Here is a 23,545-nt window from a genome sequence, read left to right as displayed (position 1 = left end):
TTTATTCTGGATTGTGGGATCATAACCAAGCACAAAATTCTTCTTTGAAGCAGCAGTCTCCTAAGATAGCCACAGTGACAAATCATTATCTAGTTGTACTTCAGTGAGGTGAAAATGAATTTCTACTTAATTCTAAGAAAATCTAGTTGGGGAAAGGAATCAGAGCTACTAATTATAGAAATTCAAGTTTATAGCAGCCTGACACAGGTTGCACTAGCTGAGTGACTTCAGTTGTGCTATGGATATGAACTTCTGCTAAATTACCTTGGGCATGATTTCTTGGTGAGTAGAGGGTAAGGTTGTTTGTCAAATGTCTGTATTGAATACAGACATTGATGTACAGACACACTTCATGTGCCCACAGTCTATTCCCAGAGTAACAAAGACAGAGCTGTTATAACATTCACAGTTGATGTTGTTGCAATTTTAACAAAGTGTGTCTGAAAATCGATCTTACCTTGCTTGCAGTGACCATTTCTTCTCAAGCTGAGTACACGATTGCACTGATGATTTGTTCACAGTTCGCAATAAGCAACATTTTCTGTGATTTTGCATCCATGCAGTTGACAGTATTCAGCATGGTAACTGGCCTGATAGGTACAGTTTTTATTTATTTATTTATAATTTCAATTTAATAGACCACCCACTCCCGAAGGGCTCTGGGCATCGTGCAACACATTTAAAACTAACAGATAAACAGTTAAGTAACATAAAACCTTAAAATCGTCATTAAAATTCCAAATTGCTGGTTTTAACGTATAATCAAATGGCGCTGATCTCACTTTACGTGCCACAGGGGCTGGTCAAGATGACATTTCAAGGTGTCAATTAAACAACAGGGGTGGCATACTTTCTACAATGCCGTTTTGATGGCCCTGCGGAACTCCTCAAGGTCCTGCAGGGCCCTAACAGAAGATGGTAGTGAATTCCACCAGGCAGGGGCCAGGGCACTAAAGGCCCTAGCCCGGGTGGAGGCGGGGCCAAGGACCACCAGTCAATTGGCCAAGTAGGGACATAGGGGGAAAGGGGACAAGTAGGGACATAGGGGGAAAGACAATCCCTAAGGTATGAGGGCCCCAGGTCGCAGATTAGCACATGCTCATGTTTATAGCCTTTCTGACAATCAGTGTGGTTTAGAAACGTTAGGAACAAAATCCACAGCCACACAGCCCGGAAAATCCACCAGAACCAGTGTGGTTTAGATTATGACCCAGGTTCAAGTCCCCATTCAGCCATGAAGGTTACTGGGTGACTCTGGATCAGTAATTATAACTCAGTCTAACATGCCACGTGATGGGGGTGGGAGGAATGTAAGCCACTCTGAGCTTCTTGGAGGAAAAGTAAAATTCACTGTACAGATAAATTACATATGGCCTAGCATAGGTGTCAAACTCGCGGCCTTCCAGATGTTATGGACTTCAGTTCCCATCATCCCCTGCCAGCATGATGCTAGCGGGGGAATGATGGGAACTGTAGTCCATAACATCTGGAGGGCCGCGAGTTTGACACCTGTGACCTAGGGTAATCATAGGAAGGCCATGAGTATTAGCTACATTTTGAATGCTATTTTTGTATGGCTTTCTTCAGTCAGCAACATTCATCATTTGGGCGTGCACTCAGGATTTACTGGATCAAACTGCAGTTCCATGGTGGTACTGTGTGAAAGCATTTGCGATCCAATACTCAGTAAACCAATTCAGCTTTGGAAGTCAGGAAGGCAAAATGGGCAAGGCTGGAATACTAGAAAGACAAGTCACACAGCTTCCATAGCCCCCTCCCCATCCAATACACACATGCACAGAACAGGATGAAGAATACCAAGGAAATAATTTGTTTTGTAAATTAGTATTTTTAAAACTGTTGAGTGAGTTGAGCATATGGGAGAGAGGGACAAAGTCAACTGCAGTAAAGCAGCGTGACAATGTACATGCACAAAACATTTGCAATATAATTTGGGATAATTTCAAGCACCTGATAAACAGTGAGCATTTTTTGAGCATTCAAAGATGTTGTTTGCAATTTGCAATCAAGTTGCAATTCAAGCCAAGGAGTGCTCACACAACCCTATTAACAGTTGCACAGAAGAGAACGTTTCAGCAGATACCGCCTTTTTTCCCTTTAAGTCCTGCACCTGCCAAAAACCCTTCCTCTGTATATTTATGAAAAGTATGTGTCTGCTCAATCTACCTACTCCTGCTAGATGTTAGAGGTGAGGTTGGAAAGTCGATTTAACAGCTGTGAAAAATATACACGAGTCTTTGTTTCTGTTTGTCACTATTGTTATAGCAATGGAACATCAGTATTGCCTACTGTTATGGAACTTGCTTAAGAGTGAATGACAAAGTCAGACATCAAAGCTCTCATAGCCCTTTCAAAGTCTAATAAATTACAAGAAGGATAGGTAGTTACAATACTCCATTCACACAGCAATGATCAATGCCTGAGCCCCATTCTCCACTGCACTTATAATTATATACCGCTGAAGGCTCTTCTCTGCTTGTCATTCATTTATACTACAAATCATTAGTAAAGTGATCACAATCTTCCTTTTTTCAAAAACTGGCTATTCTCAGAATAGATGCAGCTAAAAATATTGACCAACGTTTATTACCAGAGTAGATCACTGCTGGAAGGAAGAAGGGAAGCTAATAAGCATTTATCAGTACTCAGAACTTAACACCCACCCCCAAAAGGCAAAACAGGAACAATGATTATCCAGGGACCGGCACCGGAAGATAGGAACTGACCCTGGTAAATGGAAAGCGTTGAAGCATATGCGCATAAGCAAGCCCGGGCACCTATATTCCTGTTTAGAAATTAACCACTAAAAGCCATGCAAGGTTATTATCTCCGCCAGGAAAATAGTCCAGAATTAACACAGCATGTCTCACACCCTCTCAGTTAGCCAGAGCAGAAACTAGGCGGCAATTAAGCTTCCTGAGCTAATGATGCTGCAATACAAACCCAGGTCACTGTAATCATGAAATGCCATTAGCTTTTAGTCCTATCATATCAAGCAGCAAACAACTTGTATATGCCTCGGCTCTAGCAGCCGGAAAAGGGGAAAAATCACCTCGTAGAATTACATTTTATTACAAATGCAAAAAGCAATGCAGAGACTATACTGCAGTACAATCAGAGAGCTACAAACAGAATGCAAAAGAAATCATTTTTGGAGGGGATCCATAATTACTCCTGAGGACACTGACCATGTAAAACGGGATGCTGCAACTAACTGTACTTATGTGGTAGTTTTTCTTTGAGATTAAACGTACACCGTCAAATCAAGGCCACAGTGAAGGCTGCACTCAAGGAAAAATGACTTGGGAGACAAATGTAATTATGCCACACATTCTGTGCAGTGCTGTTTAGAGGATATGGGAAAGTCTGGAGGAAAAACTGAGAAATAAAATTTTATTTGGAAAAAGTATCTTCTGCTTCATAAACCAGTTTTTTTCGTTCCCTATGCATTTCAAAGGACCTTGAAAGCTTAAGCATTCCATCTGCCTTGTTTTAAGTTTGCCTATCTACATGCACACAAGCTGCTAACAATCTGATGTTAGAGCTCTGCTGACGATCCATTTAAGCCGGTCTCAGATAAATACACTGTTCCGTATTCATGACACTCCCATTCTGTTTGCAGAGTAAATTTGTCCATCAGATTCAAACTGAGTATAAAGTCAGAATCCTTAGTAAAGAATGTTCACATTCAACATTTCCCGATGCTGAAAATTCAAAGACAGACCAAAGGGAATTGTCAAAATACTGGATGTCAGGAGGGTTTCATGTGTGAACTGAGTGCATCTCTCAGTTCTCCTACCACCATCACAGCTACATAATTAAAAAAATTGTTTATTGGTTTTTTTAAATCTGCAACAATAACAACAAAAAACATAGGAGGAGAAAGACCCTCGTAATCCAGCCACCCTATTCTACTTACACAACAACGGTTAATACTAAACAGTTATACTACATATGCCTAAATAATGTCCCACCCATATCCTGCTGTAAATCTTATTGATCACATTTCTTCATTGTTTGTTAAACTTCTAGCCCAGCCTAAACTTCTCCTTTTTCTTAAACATTTTCTAACGTATCAACATAAAATTGGATGCAACTTATTACAGTATATTGATACTGACAGAGTCTTTCAAAGAATCAATTTATGTCCTGAGACTTAGCATACTGGCAGATATGCTCTTAAGATTTGTGGCCATCTCAGTTATTTTGAGAGACAATGACCCTTTTCTTGTTCTTTAGATTTTCACAATTTCCCAAAGTTTTCCATAGTCCTATGCAGGGCTTAAATTTCATGTTGCTTCTTTTCTGATTTTACTTTGGCAACTGGCAGGAAGATTAGATCTGGAATTTTTTGACTTAAAATGGTTATCACACTCTGGTGCTTTCTCCTCTGGGAATATCTTTTAATATGACTTTAGTTAAACTCTTTTTCTACGTTCTGCACTTGTTTATCATTCCGTACTTTTTAGGAAGATCTGTTGTTTTTTGTTGGGCTTATCAGCAGCAGGATATATACTCTTTCAATCTCTTTATATCTTCATTCCATCCATAAGGGATCCACAACTTGGATTTTTCCTCTGGAGGGAGGTCAGTAGCTCAAGTTGGAAAAGATGGTGATTACTGCTGACTCCAGCTTCTCAACTCCAGTGGACTGCTACAGTGAGTGATTCTGTGTGATCCTACTTGGAGAAGATCACTCCAGGAATGCATGTGGCTTCTTTGGCTCTCCCCTTCATCCAGAGGGGCTTTCGCAGCTCTTTCAGAACTGCACACTTGAGTTTCATTGCCTGGCAAAGCTAGAGCAAAGTCAGGCACATCCATCCAACACTACAGTCAGTACCGGAAGTCAGCGTCACAACTACAAACTTGATGTAAAGAGTTGTGGTATTGCAGCCCACAGTGGGGCAGCCCACAGTGGGGCAGAAGAAAGGGCACGTGTGCCTATGCAGAAATCCACTAGATAAACCATTGCTACCCAGGTAAGTGCAATACCATTCTTCATCTTTGGCCATTTCCGCACGGCACAATCAAATCTGGTTACAACCAGTTTCTTACAATTTGGGTCTGTTTTATCCTGGTTTCTCCCTTCGCATGGCTGCCTGGTTTTTGAAGGAATCCAGTGCAGATCGGGAGGAAGTACTCCAATTTCTTTTGCACAAGCCCAGAACTTCTGTATTTACAGTGCAGGCATATCTGAGCATGCCTGGTGTCCTGTGTTCTGATTGGTTGTTGTTGTTGAGTGGCAGCTTGAATGAACGTTAAGCGGGGAGATCAGGCAGCTGGGTGGATAAAATAAAACAGTTCTGCTCCCATGGTGTTTGCACAATAGCAGGCTTGTCCGGGGATTTTTGAAAAGAATCACCAATTTGACAATTTTTGAATACCCTGGGAGGAGGGAAATATTATGGGGCAAACCCACTTTAGGACCGGGAATCATGCAACATTTTTGTATGGAACAGAGTATTTCTCTTGCTCAACCCAGAATATTTGGACCATGTGGAAATGGTCTTTGTGGAACTTTAGTGCAGACTCACATTGGGAGTGTAGCAAGCATCCTCACTTCAGTAGTGTAAGGTTGTCATTTAAACAGTGGTCTCCCGACCACTGCCTCTCTCCTGGAGTTGACATCTATGGCTTATGAAGGTGAAGGCAGATGACCTCATGGTTACACGGCAGATGTCATCTATGGCCATGTTGGATGCCCAGGCAGGGGAAGCAGCTTGAGACCAGATAGAGTGCACATGGACCACTAATGGGCAGTCCACGTCAGCAGCATTATAGGCAGTGGTGGGATTCAATAGGTTTGCACCACTTCGGCAGAACCAGTTGTTAAAATGGTGCTTGTAAACAACCAGTTGGTAAATTATTTGAATCTCACCACCGGAACTGGTTGTTAAATTATTTGAATCCCACCACTGATTATAGGCCTTACTGATTGCCCTGGTGACCCACTTTGACAAAGCCTGCATTGTCACCATACAACCCTTGTGCTTGCCTGCAAAGCGGACAAGAGGCTGTCATGTCTGCACAATGGCTTTGTGTGGTTGATGTAGAACAGCTGAGTTCCCTCAAGTCCAATGGGTGAAGGAATTGGTCAGACTATGTTGCTGGATTAGGGCATAACACTGCCAGCATGATTTCTTGGCCCAAATGGAATGGTGTGACCACCTTGGGGTGATGGTCTAAGCTGCAGTCAAGGACCACCTTATCACTATGGAATTTGGTAAATGGATGGTCCCAGCACAGAGCCCTTATCTTGTCCACTCTCCTGGCTGATGTTATGGCCACGAGGAATGCCACCTTATAAGATAGTGCCTTTAGACCACATGAAGCCAATGGCTAAAAGAGTCTGGCCCAAGGTCAAACTCTATTATGGGATTGGAGGCTTGAAAGAGGATAGAGATCATTGAGCCATGAGAAATCTTTTTGAGGAGGGATGGGGAAAAATGGAAAAGGAACCCAGTTCAACATGGTACGGCAAAATGGTGGAAAGGTACATCCTGATAAAGGAGGTGAATAGACCTGAGTCTTCCAGGTGTAAGAGAAACTCAAATATAGATGTCAAAGAGCAGGATTCAGGGGACATTTCCTGCGTAAGAGCCCATCTACTGAATCTGCCTCATTTGTAGAAATAGGACCTCCTTGTGGACAGCTTCCTTGAGGAAAGGAGCATGTCCCAGATCCTCTGAGGGCAAATCTCTAGGGCAGCACCAGCCAGGATATTTCATATGAGACAGGCGACACTGTGGTACCATATCCTCCCCTTGGTCAGCAGGTATGGAACTGGGGGAAAGAAGTACATGTGCCCCTGTGTGAGGGATTTGAGGACAGGAAACCATGGCCTTCTGATTCAATGGGGGGGGGGGGTGACCATTATGGCCTAGGGCCTGTGAATTTGGACCTTTACTACCACCCTGCCCAAGAAACCAAAAGGGGGGAGATGTACAGCATAAGGCGGTTCTAGGTAAACTGGAATGTGTCTCCCAGAGAGCCCTTCCCTATCTCTGCTCTCAAGCAATACAGCTGACACTTCCTATTCTTGATAGAAGTGAACAGATCTACACAGGTGACCCTATGCATGGAAAATCCCTATGAGATAGGACTGATCGAAGACCCAATCCTGATGTGGAACTCTGGGCTCAGTGAGTCTAGCAGTACATTTGTCTTCTCTGCTATGCGGATAGATGACAGCATTGCTGTATTACCCAATCCCATATTTGAGAAGTCTCTCTGCAAAGGCAGGTCAAGGCCTTGCCCGCTTGCTTGGCAACATAGTTATCTATCCTAATCAGGCTCTTTTTACCTTGTAGCATCCTTGCAAAAAAGACTAAGACAAACTTTATGGCTCTGAGCTCTAAAAGGTTGATATGGTAAGAGCTCTCTGCCACTGACCATGTGCCTTGGGCAGGGTGGGCCCCATAGTGGGCTCCCCAATCAGCTGGAGAGGTATGTGTGCCAATGTAAATGTCCCAATGTGAACGTTCCCACTTGAGCCAAGGGAGGGGGAATGAGTACTCTTAAAGCGACAGAACAGAAACAAACTTTCTGTTCTCCAAAAGCACATGCACAGTACCACTTACAAAGACTTACAAAGATTTCAGCAAACTTAGAAAGGTGTAACTCTTAACTGAACATAGAAGTAAAGATAAATCTTAAGTTTAAAATGACCACTTCCAAAATCCAGATCAAATCTGGCAGTTGGAAACTTGCAAAAAACAAACACCACACTCTTCTTCCGGCTTGCTCTAGATATCCTCAACTGTCTTATCACTGAAACTATAATGTCTAGGTTTTGTTCTTTTGTGGGGGTTTTTCCCATTTTCTTCACCATTTCAGCGCATTGAGATCCTTGAAATTTACTGAATGTTAAGATCAACGGAAAGATGCAGAAAGAAGGTCTCCGCCTCATATCTAATTCCGAACACCTTGTCAAGAACAAATATTTGAAAGAATAAAACCTCTTTTCCTGCTAATGTATATGTTGTGAATCTATTAGAGGAAGAGAGAATCAGATACCCACATTCACTTACCAGTGGAGCAATTCTAGAATAAAACTTTCAGCCCCACTTTTAACAGCTGAAAATCTTAAACTGAAATGAGAAGGGGCAGATGATTATTTGTAGCCTAGAAAATGGGAATAAAAAAACCCCAGACAGCCATATTTTTAACTGATCTTGTGCCTGTTTCTGTTCTATAAGATTTATTCCCGCATTAATCACTGGCCTCCCTTCATCCATGTTAAATATAAAAATGATTAGGAAAGATCCCCATCATGGTTAAAAAAAATAATTAGCTGCTACATCATGTTGCACACATTCAGACAGAAAGGAGTGATTAAATTAGGAATATTAAAACCCCATTAATCTGTGCTCAACTTAAGCTCTGCTTGTTCATCTCACTGTGCCACTTATTATTTCTGACACTGAAAGATATTTGAATTACTAGCTGAAACAAGGTCACTATCAGAAAGATGTCAGGTCAGCAATTAGTCAAAGGTGGGGGAAGCTCCCCGAACTGAGTCACGCTTAACATTCCGCCAATGTGTCAAGATCTCCTCACTTCTCAATGTAGTCTGGGTGAGCAGGTCACTTGCAGGAGCCTAAGAGCATGCAGATAACAATGCAGTCAGGCTATTAAGAAGCTCCAGTTGACAACACTTGACAAATTCAATGTGAGTGTATATCGTTCAGGACAGTATCTGGTGCTTCTTCAGCAGCCGGATCCTCAGACTAGTTGGCGATGCGTTAACTACGTGGAAGCGGGTGAAGTTTTTATATGCACAGTGCTACTCATCCTGTATTCACACGAATGCATGTGCAAAATGATTGCTTAGGGCCGTGGTGGCGAACCTATGGCACTCCAGATGTTCATGGACTACAATTCCCATCAGTCACTGCATATACAATGGCAATTTGGCTGGCAATTTGGTAAGAGCTGTGAACAGCCCACAAACAAATCAGAAACTACTAAACAAAAGAAAGATTAATTCAGGGGAGGGTGGAGGAGGAAAACACTTCAAGGATCTCAAATGAAATATAACAATAGCATTCTATCTACAGTTCTGGTTTTCATACTTGGAAAACTTCTTTTGAAGATGGTCTGCTTATCAGATCATCATTGGCGAAAACTTATCTTCAAAATATTTGCAAATACTAATTAATAATTACCACATAACACTGGGAAGGGGCTGCGGCTCAGTAGAGGAGGCTCTGCTTTGCATGCAGAAAGTCTCAGGTTCAATCCCCAGCAGCTCCAGTTGAAAGGACCAGGCAGTAAGGGATGCGAAAGACCCTGGCCAGGGTGAGTAGACAATAATAACCATGAATGGATTGATGGTCAGATTCAGTATAAGGCAGCTTCCTATATGTTCATCTATCGGGCTTATGGTCCTGAGATTCACACAACAGCAAAGTTTGGAAAGTTCTTAACAAAACAAGATCATGTTGCTGTGATGACTGACTCCAGTTGTATCAACAAGGTGTCAATCTCAGGCCCTCCAGATGTTCAGGGACGACCATTCCCAGCAGCCCCTGCTAGCATGGCCAATTGGCCCTGCTGGCGTGGGCTGATGGGAATCGTAGTCCATGAACACCCGGAGGGCCTGAGTTTGACACCTATTGTGGCTCATGAAAGCTCATATTGAAATATAGGTGATGACTTTTTAAGGTGCCACTGGACTTTTATTTTGTTGGAGCAGACTAACAGAGCTGCTGCTTGCTTTCAGGCAGCTCCTGGGGAGCCATCAGACTAAGTTCAAAGAAAAGGCGGCAAAAAGATGAGATCATTTCTGATAAATATTGATAGACATGCAGGTGCAACTGTGTGTACCAGTTTTCAGCTCCTCAAGGAAGTAGGTAAAGCATAATGGAGGGGGAGAGGAAGAAAAGTTTCTCCAGCACCTTTATATTATGCAAATTTTCTCTCTCTTTTACAGCAGTTAATTTGAATGCATAAGGCTTCTCAGATAGAGAGATTGGTGACTGAAATCACCTGCAAACTGTGTCACACAGATTATTATAGCTGTTTCTTCCATTTCAGGGGAACCAGGGAACATCCTCTCTCTTCCCAATCTTCCCCCTCCTGTCTTGCAAAAATAAACCCACCTAATTGTTTCTGTAAAACCTCCTGGGAAGGCTTTGCTTACATCTACTCCGGCACATAGCCACAGTCTCTCCTTGCAATGGCAGCTGTTGGAAAGAACAGACTACACACCAGTGCAAACTTTTGTCTGGAAGAACTGCACCTGCAGATTAATTACAGGAGAGAAACTTCATTTTAAAAGACAGGTGCTTTGGCTGAGCAGCACTGCATAAACATGAATACATCCATGACAATTCTGAGGGCAAACTGTCAGACACTGTCAGGTGTCCCAGCTATGCCAAAAATATAGAAGTAACAAATGCAGGTGTGTTATGCTTTGACCTGCCAGCTCCTGTGGCTGAACTATTTAAGGAAATCCGAGCTGACCCTTCACCTTTGTATTGCTGATCACATGGCTCTGTAGTCTGAAAAAGAACAAAACAGCTAAACGTGTTGGAAAACTGGGAGGAATGCATTTTTAAAAGGTATCTATTTTGATGACATTACTATGGTTTTCTGAGGCATAAAAGGGTAACCCCGAAATAAACTCTTTCTTTTTTTCAATTTAATACTGAAAATGTTCTATAGTAGCTATTTAAACTTCACTCTGAATTCCATGCCTAAGCCTCTCAGCTCTTCCCCATCTCCTGAATCAGGAGACAATGGGCGATTCCGCACGATCAAAAAATTGCATGATACTCACGATAAAACTCTCAGTTTGGACACAGAGTTCCCATGGTTTCAGTGCCCAACTCAGCTCCATCCTGGTCCTGGCGTGCACTCTCCTGTTCATCCTGCAACTTTTTGAAAAACATGGGCCGAGCCGGATCGGTGGGGAGGCAGCAGAAAAACAATCCGGTTTATTTTTCCTGCCCTAGGAGGCACACACCAATCAGAGCGCAGTGGACTGGGCACACAGCGCGCAAAGGGTTTTTTGTGTGTGCTGGTCGTGGCTTCATAGGCATGAACCTGAGAAGAGAAGGTGAGCTAGCGCAGATTGTGTGTACCAACAAAGCTACACAGCCAAAAAGTGAAAAAATAGACATCCTATGTTTCTACAAAACTGTGCAGCCGGAACGTTTTTTTAAAAAGACTTCCTCAAGCAGAGTGGAGGGGCCGTGGGGTCGCATTCCCGCCCCAACACAACAGCAAATCGGAACGCTGAACTAAAGAGCTGCAGAGCAGATCGCGAGCTTGTGGAAGTTACAGTGTGAGTTGCAGTGTTTGATCTTGGGATTAACTTTGACCCCCTCAACAGACACATGCTGGGGTGGGGAGGCAGAGACCGGGATGAAAAGGTGCTGTATCTTATGGAACCAGCAGGAACCTGGTTTGTTTTCCCAATGGGGATTCACCCAATGTGTCTGATTCATATTAGTCAAATGTAACTTAAAGTTGGTGCTACTGAAACTATTTAGTGAAAATTCAATCCTCATTCCCCAACTTCTACCTCTAAGGGGAATGTAGGAAGGGCTCAAGTCTGCCTGTAAGACACACCCTGTGAATCGAGAGCCACATGTATCTGTCTAAGGCTAAGAATGAGGTTGCTAAACAGGATGGAATATTCTCTGCACATTCTCTTTTGGTGTTAGCATCCCCCAAGGTTGAGACTGGGATTTTAAACCAAGCCTCACACATCATCAACAGAACCTACTGAAAATGAGCAAGGATTTTTGATCAGCCACTGGTTTGACTCATCAATGTGATCAGCGCAGTTAACCATTGGAAAAGTACCTCACATTTGTGCGACTGTGCAAAAGGGCTGATTGAATACACATTCTCTTATTGCTTTTCCACAGCTATCTTCCTTGACCACAGCCACCAACTCCCCTCCCATTCACTGTTCATCACATCCTTAGTGCTGACTTAAACATCTATATTTGACAGTGACACTGACATGAGGCATCTGCTTTATGGGTGCCTAACTTGATGTTAACACAGGCAAACTATCTGAATAAGATCATGAATGAGCTCTGTTGCACTGTCTTATGGAAACTGTAGTTTTCTCTTTTGTCCCTTTTTATTATTTTAAACTTGTATGATTAACAAAAGAGGTATTGGTTTGTGTCAACTTTGTTCTCTTGACCCGCTATTATCATTTCGTATTATCATTTAGTATTTTGTTCTCTTGACCCATTATTGTCATTTAGTATTCATAATGGTCCCATGAGAAGACAAGAAAAGACAATAATGCTGGGAGAAGTTGAAGACAGCAGGAAAAGAGGAAGATCCAACATGAGATAGATTGACTCTACAAAGGAAGCCACAGGCCTCAGTTTGCAAGACCTGAGCAAGGCTGTTAATGAGAGGCTGACTGGGGAGAGAAATGGGAAAGAGAAAGAGTGTGCATCGAGAACAAGGGAGGCAGGGTGTGCACTGGATTTTACCAGCCAAAAAACACGCGCTGCTGGTCTCTAGAGGAACTTTAGTCCACAAGACCACAGGTCAGACAGCTGAGTTGCCAGCAAGCCACCCAGTCTATGCAATTATGTCATAACAAAGTCCTGAGCGTTTCACATTTAAAAGGCGGAAAGATGCAGGAGGGGGGCTGCTCACAACAGCCCTGCTGATCAAACCTAGTTTCTTTTGTTCCCTTCCACCTTTTACATGTCACACATTCAGGGGAATTTTTGTCAAGAGCACAGTTGCCAACATAGCTTCATGCTTGCCATCCTGATTAACAGTGGCGGACACACAAAAGCTTTGAGCCTGGAGGTCACCTTTTTAAGCTATTTATTTGAAGGACTGTATTCCTTAAATTGTAACTTTCAGTGCATCTCATCATAATGCATAACACAGCTGGGTGCTATAATTTTTCCTGACTGCACCCCACCACTTCCTTAAAATCCATTCCAAGTGACTGACATTTGCTGAGTGTATTTATGCAGCCCTTTCTAATCCCCTCAGAATATTAAGACTGCATTACTTTGTCTTTGGTTATATTAACTTCAATTTTCCTTATGAGTAAGTATTTGGCAAAAAATTAATATAGTGAAGTTGAAAAGAATCTTATGATGGGAAAAGACTAATTTCGTCTTGTGGCTGCTCAGATACCAGAGTACACTGGGGTTAATGTAATTAACTTACAGTTTTAGCCTGGGTTGTGTACATACACTGAATCTCCCGGCTGGAAACAAGATTAGATTTTATTACACTATATATCCTGGTTATCTTCACCATGCCTCTGATATTACTTCCCTCAATGACTTCAAGGCTCTTTGCTGCAATGAAAATGCAGAACCATCTGGTACTGAGCCCATGCAGTTTATTTAAGGATTTAATTAAGTGCTCTAAATGGAGAGCTTCTTTGAATTAACATTTTTAATGTGACTTATTGCAGGTTTAATATTGTCTTAATGCCAACCTGGGAAACTCTGTAGCCAAGTTGTTGACGTTTAAATTGAATTCATTGGGGTGGCTCCAGGGGGACTCATTAATTAATCTAAACAACTAATGGGGATTGGTTCTGACTTTTGATGAAGATTATTTACAGAGACAATTTGCTGTGAATAAAGAGTCACAGTAGGCATATGTTTAATTGAATTTTTTTTCTAGGGAAAAAAGGACATCTCATTGCATTTAATATCAGGAATGCATCTTGTGAGTAAGCTTTGAAATGCCATGAAAGGGGCGATGGCTGGAAACTTCCTTACTGTGCGCTAATAACAAAGGGAATGGGTAATTACATTTGCCTGTGTAATTTGCAGCTTGTACGGGGACAACAGGTCTTTCTGGCTAATATCATTAGCAGAAAGAATTGCTTCCCAAAGGCAACTTTGTCTGGCATTCAGCGCTGTTGCTCACTTCATTTTTCTTTACATCTAGTCTAAGACTAGTGAAGCTGAAAGAAATCTGAAGGTCATCTAGTTCAAAATCCTGCAGTGGAGCAGCATCTGGCGCACCTAAAGTTTCTTTTGCTCCTATAGAACAGTGTACTATAATTGCAATAAAGTTACTCCAGCAGAGAAAACCACAGAGTTTACTGAAACTTTTTCTGCTCCCACTTGGGTGTAGCAATAGGTGCCCTTTCCCTGAGTTTCTGGCTACCTGCGAGATACTTCCTGGCCACCCTGCTGGTAACCTAGATACAAAATAATGACTTCCTGGGAGGTTAAGAGACTAACCACCTACTCATCACTCATTTCTTTGACAACTCTAGATTCTGACCAAGATTCTACACTATTGCTCTTCCACTACTTTGTGAAGGCTAGCAAAGGACAAGTGAGAACAGGAGTAACAACCTTAAAATGTGACAGAATGACAGCATTCAGCAATCCCTCCTGCAAAGGTTTGCTGATCTTTAAATGCAGCATGATTCTCAATTGAAGACTAATCCTTGCGCTAAAACGGTCACTTCCATCTTGCACTTGCAGTCACACAGTAATTACCTGTTCCTAGTATCAATCCAGTGAAAAGACATTTTGAAATTTTTAAGTCACATTAGACAATGAAATTCACTTGAGATGTTCTGGTGTTCCAGGTGAATATTTTACATTGAATGAGAAGAAACTAGGATTACTTTATCTTCAACTGATTCCTCTGCTCCCTGAGAATAATAGCATCACGGCCGGTTTCTTGATGCATCTGCCTATCCTGCAAGGTGACTTCACTCTTAACTGAGGCCGTTTCCGCACAGCCACGCTGGGGGTTGGGTCGGTGTACATGACGCCGACCCAACCCCCCCCCCCCCGGGACCGTTCGCATGAACGGTCCCGGTTGCGGTGGGGAAGACGGCGCAGCCTCTGCGCAGGCTGCGCCACCTCCCAAATGCCTTACCGTGGCCTCCGGCCTCTGGCGCATCGCACAGACCAGGGGACATGCCCCCCCCTGCCCTGTGCGACAGTTCGGAAGTCGCAGGGCAGGGGGCGTGTCCCCTGACCTGTGTGACGCACAGGAGGCTGGAGGACACGGTAAGGCATTTGGGAAAGAGGGGGGAATGGCGCCTTCACACAGCAGCGGTTGGAAGCCGCTGTTTCCCAAAAACCTTGCTCAGGTTGGGAAACAGTGGCTTCGCGCCGCTGGGGGGGAGCGAGGGCGGCACAGCTGCGATGCAGCTGCGCCCCCCATGCGAACAGCTCCCTAGGGACGGCATTTTTGCCATCCCTAGGGCGCTATTATTGGCCCATGCGGAAAGGGCCTGAGCTCTCTTTTCACTTTTTCTGTCACAACTGTAAGTATACAAAAAAATTTCATCGAGCAAAAACAGGAATAACTCCATAGCTTCTTTTTCTAAACTCATCTCCTCATGCTCTATGTATGAGGAATTTATATATACCCAGAAATTGTTTCAGCCTTTCCAACATATGGAAAACATCCACACAGCTAAGAAATGTTGACTACCCTTCCTGTTCTCACATAACCTTTTTACTTAAAATTGGAAAAGTCAGAATATTTCTGATTCTCATAAAATACTTTACTGATCTGCTTTTAGAGTCAATCTAACAGTCCTTTTTTTTCCTTGTGACAATTGTAAATTATTCTTCCTTACAGTTATTATTATTATTATCAAGATTCCACCGCTCTTCTTCAGATGGGCTGCACAATATCTCTCCCTTGGAAATCCTACTGAATATATAATTTTTAACCACTCTGACTGTCAGATCCTTAAAAGCTACTGCTGCAGGTGTTCGCATAAAAGAGTCCCTTTGTGGATCTCTGAGAGAATCTGGCAATGTTCTTGATAGCATCCCTCCTTGCTGATAAGGGCTAGCTGCATCTGACTTAATGACTATGTATGCTTTTTCTCAGTTTACCCTCCCTGTCAATTTCCCTCTGCATTAGCATGCAGTTTGTGTGTATCCTTTGGAAAGTAGTGGAGTTTAGGAGCTGTTTGAACCTGTCTTGGTAGAAATAAAGCTTAATGTCATCAAGAAGAGCAGCCAGAGGTAATTCAGAGGGTTGGAGCTTGGAGCATGATTCATTGAATGTATTCAATAGCCATACCTCAGAGAAAGTGATGGGGTCTGAAGTTACATCATCAAGACTAGGGACTACATTGCAAAATAGATTTGGTAGTCTTTAAAGTATATGGACTTGTGTGTTTCTGGGGCTCAGGCTGACATTATAAAAGAGAATTCTGCAATCCAGTTTTGTTACCATAGCACCTGGCATAGCTGGGGGAGTGCTTTTTCACAGGTATCCCTGCCCGCGTGCCAGCCTAAAGGTTGATGCTGGTGTTGCAGAGACGGGGAGCCCATTCTCTGGCAATAGCTAGGCCAACCTACAAGAAACTTTCAAGAATTGTTTTTCTGTTCTCAGGCTCTCAGCTTGTTCTCAGGCTCTCAGCAAATTTTCAGCTCCACAGCTAAGCAAGAATGTGTCCTCAACACTATACAGTAGCCCTATTGAATGGATACTCATTTCCAGCCACAAGAAGACTCCTGATGTCATTGCCTCTCCTGATTATCTTAACTCAGATACTCCTTTCTGTAACTAACTTCTTCTGACCACCTTACAATGCACTCAAATAATCCATCTGGACACCTCCCAGAGGTTGTCCAAACATCCCCCAAAGGTTATCCTGACACCCCCAGAGGTAGTTCTTAACCTTATAAATATCCTACTCTCCAATTGCTCAGTGCCACTGACACCTTTCCGTCTTTGTTGCTGAGTCCAACACGCTGCTCCCTGGAACCAAATGCTGGCCATTTGGCTCTGAACCCTAGATCTTCACATCGCGATCAGGTCATATTACCCAAATATCCCATACCACTCTCTATTCCAAATCTATTTTCCAACCTATCTATGTCTTAGGAACTCTGTCTGTGCATGTTTGCTGCATTGAACCAAGTGATTGTAAACCCCTTATCCCTACAATAAAGATTGTCAAATTCACATATATATCCTTCTCTGTGGATTTTCTTCCAAGAGCTGATCTTTGTGTATACGGGTATTGAAGATTCCTTACCCAGCTTCTTGCAATATTAATAAGCAGTTATTAATATTAACCTAATATTCCCCACTATATCGAGAGACTGTGTCTCCACTTTGGGTAACAGTTTGCTTGCCAGAACAACCCTGGGAAATACTGTAGAATAAATTCCCAAGATCTTTGCCTTCAGATTTGTGAAGATTAATTGCAGCTTTGTGTCCCCATACACATCTCTGGATAGCTCTGATAAACACCTGGAGCAACTCTGTACAGGTAGAAAGGATTCAGTTCATTCCAGTGGAGACAACTTAAATGTTTGTGTGTATATAGGAATGCCAATTGTCTGTCTTTCTGGAACATCATGGGAAAGCTGTTGAGAGTTCCAAGCACAAGCTCAATGATGAAGGCTTCACCAGAAATTCTAGTCCTTTTGCCCTACCACCACCAGCATCTGATATACGGAGCATGGCCTTATCTATGGTGGATTCCACATAGGGAAACTATAATGGGAGCAGGACGCAAAACAAACCATTTTGGGGGAGGTGGGACTTCAGACAGGTCCCGTCCCCAAAACAAGCCTACTCTGTTTTATTTCCCTCAACCCAGGATTTTTGAAAATTGCTAAACCAGCAATCCTTTTGCAAAATTATGGGTTGGAGCCGCTCCATATGAACAGCCACCCAGAAGGCACTTTATTTCCCTCCCTTCCACTGCACCATCCACAGTGAAGGAGAATCCGCCTGCCATTACCCTGCAACAGAGGCATACCAGGTCCAAATGGCGCCCGGAAACCAAAAACCCTCCAGGTGCACCCCCAGCGGAGCCCTGCTTACTCAAGAGTAGCAGGAGCCTACTGGGTGCCCCACAGGCGTGTGCCCGGCATCGTGGGTGGCCCCACATCGCCATAGGCAGTACGCTTCTGCCCTGCAATAGCAGGAAGGCCCATTTTTTAACGTTGCTTGTTGCGCATTTGCAGGGTAACAGGTGCAGCCAGTTGTATCATGGGATGATTGGCATGGCTGCCTGGGTTCATTCCTGTATTCCTGTGCAGCTACGTATGTGCTGCAGAAAATTTTAAAAAGAGAAAGAAGTATCTTCACGTGAAGGCATAAAAGCAACCTGGATTGTTTCCATGGGCTCCAATCACTGGCTGCACAGCATACATGTGAATGGGAAAAAGGAAAACGGGTTCCTTTATAACTTCAACCTGTTACACATTTACTGTGTGAAATCCACCTACAGCAATTGCATGGCTTTGGAATTTCTTCTTACAGGGAATTCCCATCACCCATCTCTGTTGTTTGTCCATTACAGGCTGAAGGCATCTTAAAGAGGACCTCTGCTGACCATTAAACAATGTTTATGGCTATTAAAGAAGTTTTTCTGTTTTATTGTGTGTGTGTTTTATTATACTTGTAAAAAAGGATGCTTTATTGGTTGGTGGTTTTTCTTTTATTTTTCTTGTAACAAACCTTGTGCAAAGGTAGGTAGATTGATTGATATATCACTTTAAGAGGGAATTAGTCAAGTTCATGGAGAATAGATCCATCAGAGGTTGCTTGCAATAGTGACTAAATGGAACTTCCATAGACAGAGGCAACAGACCTCTGAATATCAATGCAAGGAGTTATCATCTGGGGAAGGTCTTGGCTGCTTTGTGAGAAAGGGTGTTGGTAGATGGATCATTGGTCTGATCCAGCATTATTCTTTTGTTACAACTACCCTGAAAGGTCTTTCTTGGATGAAAGGGTGAAATACAATGATGATGTATGTACAAGCATTCCCACAGCTAAAAGAAATATCTGGGACTGAAAAATCACTTTTTGTTTCTCCTATGATAACTGCTCATAGCAAGATTGCAAAACAAAATATAGAAGGTTTGTGGGTAAACGCATAATAGAACTGGAGAAAAAGGTCCCATGTCAACTGAAATTTACCCTACCAAAAGTCAGTTAAGAAAAACTTCCAAAATAAACTTGAGCTATGACCTGCCTTTTGCAAAACTTTGAGCAACTTCCCTCCAAAACCTCTCACCTCTGCCACTCTTTTATTATTTATTTACAAGATTTATATTCTCCTTTCTTCACTTACAAGGATCCCAAGGCAGCTAAAAAATTAAAACAAACGTAGTGTAATAATATTTTAAAACCATTTAAAACCAACCCCCCCCCCACAAAAGCACATATCATTAAAACCATTAAAATAGTGCTAAAATACAAAAACATAACAACAACTAAAACTCTGTGATACACCTCTGAAGATGCCAGCCACAGATGCAGGCAAAATGTTAAGAACAAGACCTAGCAGACCATGGCCACACAGCCCGGAAAACCCACCACAACCAACAACTAAAACATTGATCAGGGAGGAGGGGTCACTTAGGAAACACCAAAGGAAACAAAAAAGTCTTTGCCCAATAGAAGGGAGCAGACGAAGCTCCTTTTTTGTACGGAGAAGTATGATAATTAAAGGGTGCAGTCCCTGCCTCCCTAACCCTCTGCTGTATCCCTCTATGGAAAGGCTTGCCAATGCTCTCTTCAGATTATACATATGGATAGTCAGTAATGTTCTAAACCTTAAAACAAAAAAAGACAGACTATCTAACATTCGAAGTAAGGAGAATATATACACCTGTACCGAACTGCTGTTCTAGAATAAAGAATAAGTCTTTAAAATAAGAAGCATCTGGCAATCTTTCATGGACTGTAACATAAGTGAAAACAGAACAGGATATCAACAGAATAAGCTACAGGACTTCTAGCAATTGAATTAAAGCTACCAAAGTGTCACCTTTTAGTATTTCATTAGTTAAGTCAGGTTCTCTGTGTTCAGCTAGCAGGTGTGTAACTAAACATTTACGAACTGATACGCAGAGGCATATCTAGGCAAACTAGAGCCTGGGGACAAAACCTGCGTTTGGTGCCCCCCCCCCAGTATGGACGGTAACCCTCCTCCACTACAGCCAAACAATGATTTTTGTACCAGCTCACAAAACACCTCCCACCCCCAGCAAAACATACAAGGCTCTCTCCCCACCAACTCTCTTTTTCTAATTTTGTCCTCACACCAACCCTATGAGGTAGGCTGTTAGCCTGAGAAACAGCTCCAAGCCAGTGCAAGTGGGTATTAAGCGTGTAAATCTCTCACAAATCACCCCCAGCAAAACATTTACCAAACAAATGTTAACCTCATCTCTCACAAAACACCTCCAGTGGAATTCAGCCCCAACCAACATCACTTTCAATGGTGTTTAAACTAGGGACAAGCTGGGGGTCCCAGTTAAAACAACATTGAAAGTGATGCTGTTTTGGGGTGGATTCTCCCCCACCCTGAAACAGCATCACTTTCTATGTTGAAATTGGGGACCTCAGATTCTCCCTTTAAGTCCATGCCAAAGGGAGTGGATTTAAAAGGAAAATCTGGGGAAATTTGGAGGGTTCCTGCTGTCAGGGGTGCAATTGTTAAGCTAGCAGCACCAAACTTTCTGGGTATCTTCACGACACTCTCCTGATGATACCAGCCAGGTTTGGTGAAGTTTGGTTCAGGGGGTCCAAAGTTATGGACCCTCAAAGGTGTAGCCCCATCTCCTATTAGCTCCCATTGGAAACAATGGGGGATGGGGCACCCCCTTTGGGAGTCCATAACTTTGGATCCCCTGAACAAAACCTCACCTAACTTGGGTGATATCATCAGGAGAGTCTCTTGAAAAATCTCTGAAATTTTGGTGATGCTAGCCTAAAAATTGCGCCCTCCCTGAAAGCCAAACCCTGAAAAAACACTACAAAAATACAAAAAACACAGAAACAAACCTGAAAATTTTGCAGCCCCCCATGTGACCGAATGGGGGTGCCCGGGGACATGGTGGGTACCCCATGTCCCTAGGCAAATACGCCTCTGCTGATACATATCTGAGATCAGTCAGTACCAACAAAAGCATTAAATACTTGACCTCTCTAACCTATGGTGTTTTTTCTGCTAAAATGAACGGTATGCTAGTTGAAAACACAACTCCTGGCATAGGAGTGCAACAGGCTGAACACATCAATTTCCTTCCTCTGTGATTCTCAGATGGAACTAGATAAATAGGTGGAAAATCTTACAGACGAACATTAACCAATAGTTTCTTACTGGGTTACAAGGCTACAGCCATTTTCATATAACATACACAACTACGCTGTTCTTGAAAACCAGCTATTTTTAATTAACCCCTTCAAATAAAAACCCTATGAAACCCCAATTAGCACAATGTGCATTAATAAAATCATTTAAAGAGATATAATGGATTTTCCCTTCTTTCAGAACATCTTGATCTTTCCTGTGGGGTCACATCACATAAAACATCAACTCAGAGAAGAAATTTTGGTTTTACAAACAATTTACTTTGTGAGAAGAAAATTGTAGAAACTAACCTTCTTGCCCTCATAAAGATCCTCATTGTCTTTGGTTTTTAATTCAGAAGTAGACATTTCTGTGTCCTAGGAAAAAGAAACAGAGCACCTTTACATTTCTGCTGTGGTTTAAAAATCCAAGTGGTTGAGCGGTGGCTAAGAGGTTAACTAGGGATTATTTCCTGTCTGGGAAATGAGAATTGGGTTTGTATTGTTTTTAAAGTCTTGTTTTCCCTTACGGGCAGATTCGGAAAGACTGATCTCTGACATTTAAATTTTTGGGGGAAAAATCCTCCACAGAAAAGGCCCAGGAGGCACTGAGCCCCATCCTGTACCATGCAGCAGCTAGGATTTGGTCGGATATTGCCCAGAACCAAGGGAATGTCCTTTTTATGCCCTCCTGACTGTAGAGCCAGTGGCTGGTGTAGATGAACTTCCTTCACCAATAAATGACTCAAGATGCTCACCAAGTTTTCCTGCCCATCTCATTTTTGATTTATTTGATTACTTTTTATTAAAAAAATACTTTTAAAGACACAAGTGTCTGTTGAAACAAAGCTAACGTTGGTGTTGCTGCCAAAAAGTGGCTTACCAAAATTTGGGATGAGTCCATCCTGAGTTCACCCTTGGCTAGCACTACTGTTATACCTGTTACCACAGTTAGGATCTTATCTGTCTATTTTAACTAGATCTATTTAAATGAATACAGTAGGAAGGGGCTCTCCCATGACCAATTAGAGAGAATCCCAAAAAACTCCTGCTCTGTGCCAAAGTGACCAGCTAATGTAATATGGCAAATAATCTAATATAAACACGTTAATATCCAGACAAGTCTACTCAGGTTCCATGAAAAAAAAACACATGAAAAAACCCACATGAAAAATGTGCACAGAAAACCTCCCACTGTCAGTAATGCTCACAGGAAAACACTACAAATATGTACTATATTATCACATTTGTATCATGCCTTTTCCTAAAGGGATCAGAGAGGATCATCTAATTTTATTCTCACAACAAGCCTATCATGTTCAATGTAGACTTTTGTGGCTCCATGTGATTGTGGTCTCCTCCACATGCAGAAATTTCAAGTAGCAGAACGATGGCAAAAATACAAAGACAAATGGCTGTTCTTTCTTCAATGCATTAGGGTAGAAATAAGCAAACTCATCAGGATCAGGCTATGTCTGATTCACAGAAACAAGCAACACTGATGGAACCCAGGTCAGATAAAACATAGAGCAACATCACATTTTAAAAAGGACTGCTGCTAAATATACTAAAGGCATTTCCTACTATGTGGATTTGAGAACAAAACCATCAGGAATGAAAAAATGATAGCAAGCAGGACATCTGGGAGCTGATGTAGTACACAGGCTAAAGGTATGAACCATCCACTAGGAAGGCACTACATCCCATTTCTCTGCAGTCAGGAATTCACTCAGCGGCCTTAGGTCAAGTCACCATCACTCAGGCTAAGTAGCTCACATATGCCAGTGGTGGCAAACCTTTGGCACTCCAGATGTTATGGACTACAATTCACATCAGCCCCTGCCAGCATGGCCAATTGGCAGGGGCTGGCCATGCTGGCAGGGGCTGATGGGAATTGTAGTCCATAACATCTGGAGTGCCAAAGGTTCGCCACCACGGACATATGCAATATAAATAGCTACTGACTTACTTTGCATGGTGGTAGTAAATGATTACTGAACTAATGGAAAGGAACACTGAAAAAGCATGATAGGAATGCTAAGAATTAATCTTAGCCTGTTCCTAAAAGCCATTAATGGCAATGACAATTCCCTCAGATAATATTCTCTGGTTTGACATCCAAAAGACAAGAATATTTTGCAACAAATAATTTTTTTTACAACATCTATGTCAGCAGACAGAGAAATGGAAACAAAACTGAACAATGAAAAGCAGAAGAATTTTGTATTTGCAAATAAACCATGAAATTGGCTAGTGTGCAAATTGAAAAAATAAAATGATATTGAAATTGCAAAAAGGGATAATATCTTAATGGATGATGTGTTGATTCAAAAAGTTTTTTACAACAATTATACAAATGTATATAAAATATCTCACTGGTAAAATAGATGAACATCATAGAAAGTAAAATCTACCTAACATTACACAAAAACAGAGACTTGGGAATAGTACATTAACAGTAAGGGAAGTGGTGGAA

The 23,545-nt window shown here is 42.3% G+C and overlaps 1 long non-coding RNA gene across 3 annotated transcripts in view; it reads right to left on the bottom strand.

Moving 5' to 3' along the window:
• The window catches only part of LOC125429466, a 250,521-nt gene that overhangs the window by 150,904 nt on the left and 76,072 nt on the right, over positions 1 to 23,545 (bottom strand). For all 3 annotated transcript variants that reach the window (XR_007243995.1, XR_007243994.1, XR_007243993.1), the window contains exon 3: positions 21,382 to 21,447. This is a non-coding gene — a long non-coding RNA (uncharacterized LOC125429466). The remainder of the gene's footprint in view (positions 1 to 21,381; positions 21,448 to 23,545) is intronic.

This window comes from Sphaerodactylus townsendi, linkage group LG03, assembly GCF_021028975.2.
Source record: "Sphaerodactylus townsendi isolate TG3544 linkage group LG03, MPM_Stown_v2.3, whole genome shotgun sequence".
Taxonomy (NCBI): Eukaryota; Metazoa; Chordata; class Lepidosauria; order Squamata; family Sphaerodactylidae; genus Sphaerodactylus; species Sphaerodactylus townsendi.
Note: the sequence above shows the minus strand (reverse complement) of the source record. Positions and strands in the feature narration are given on the sequence as shown.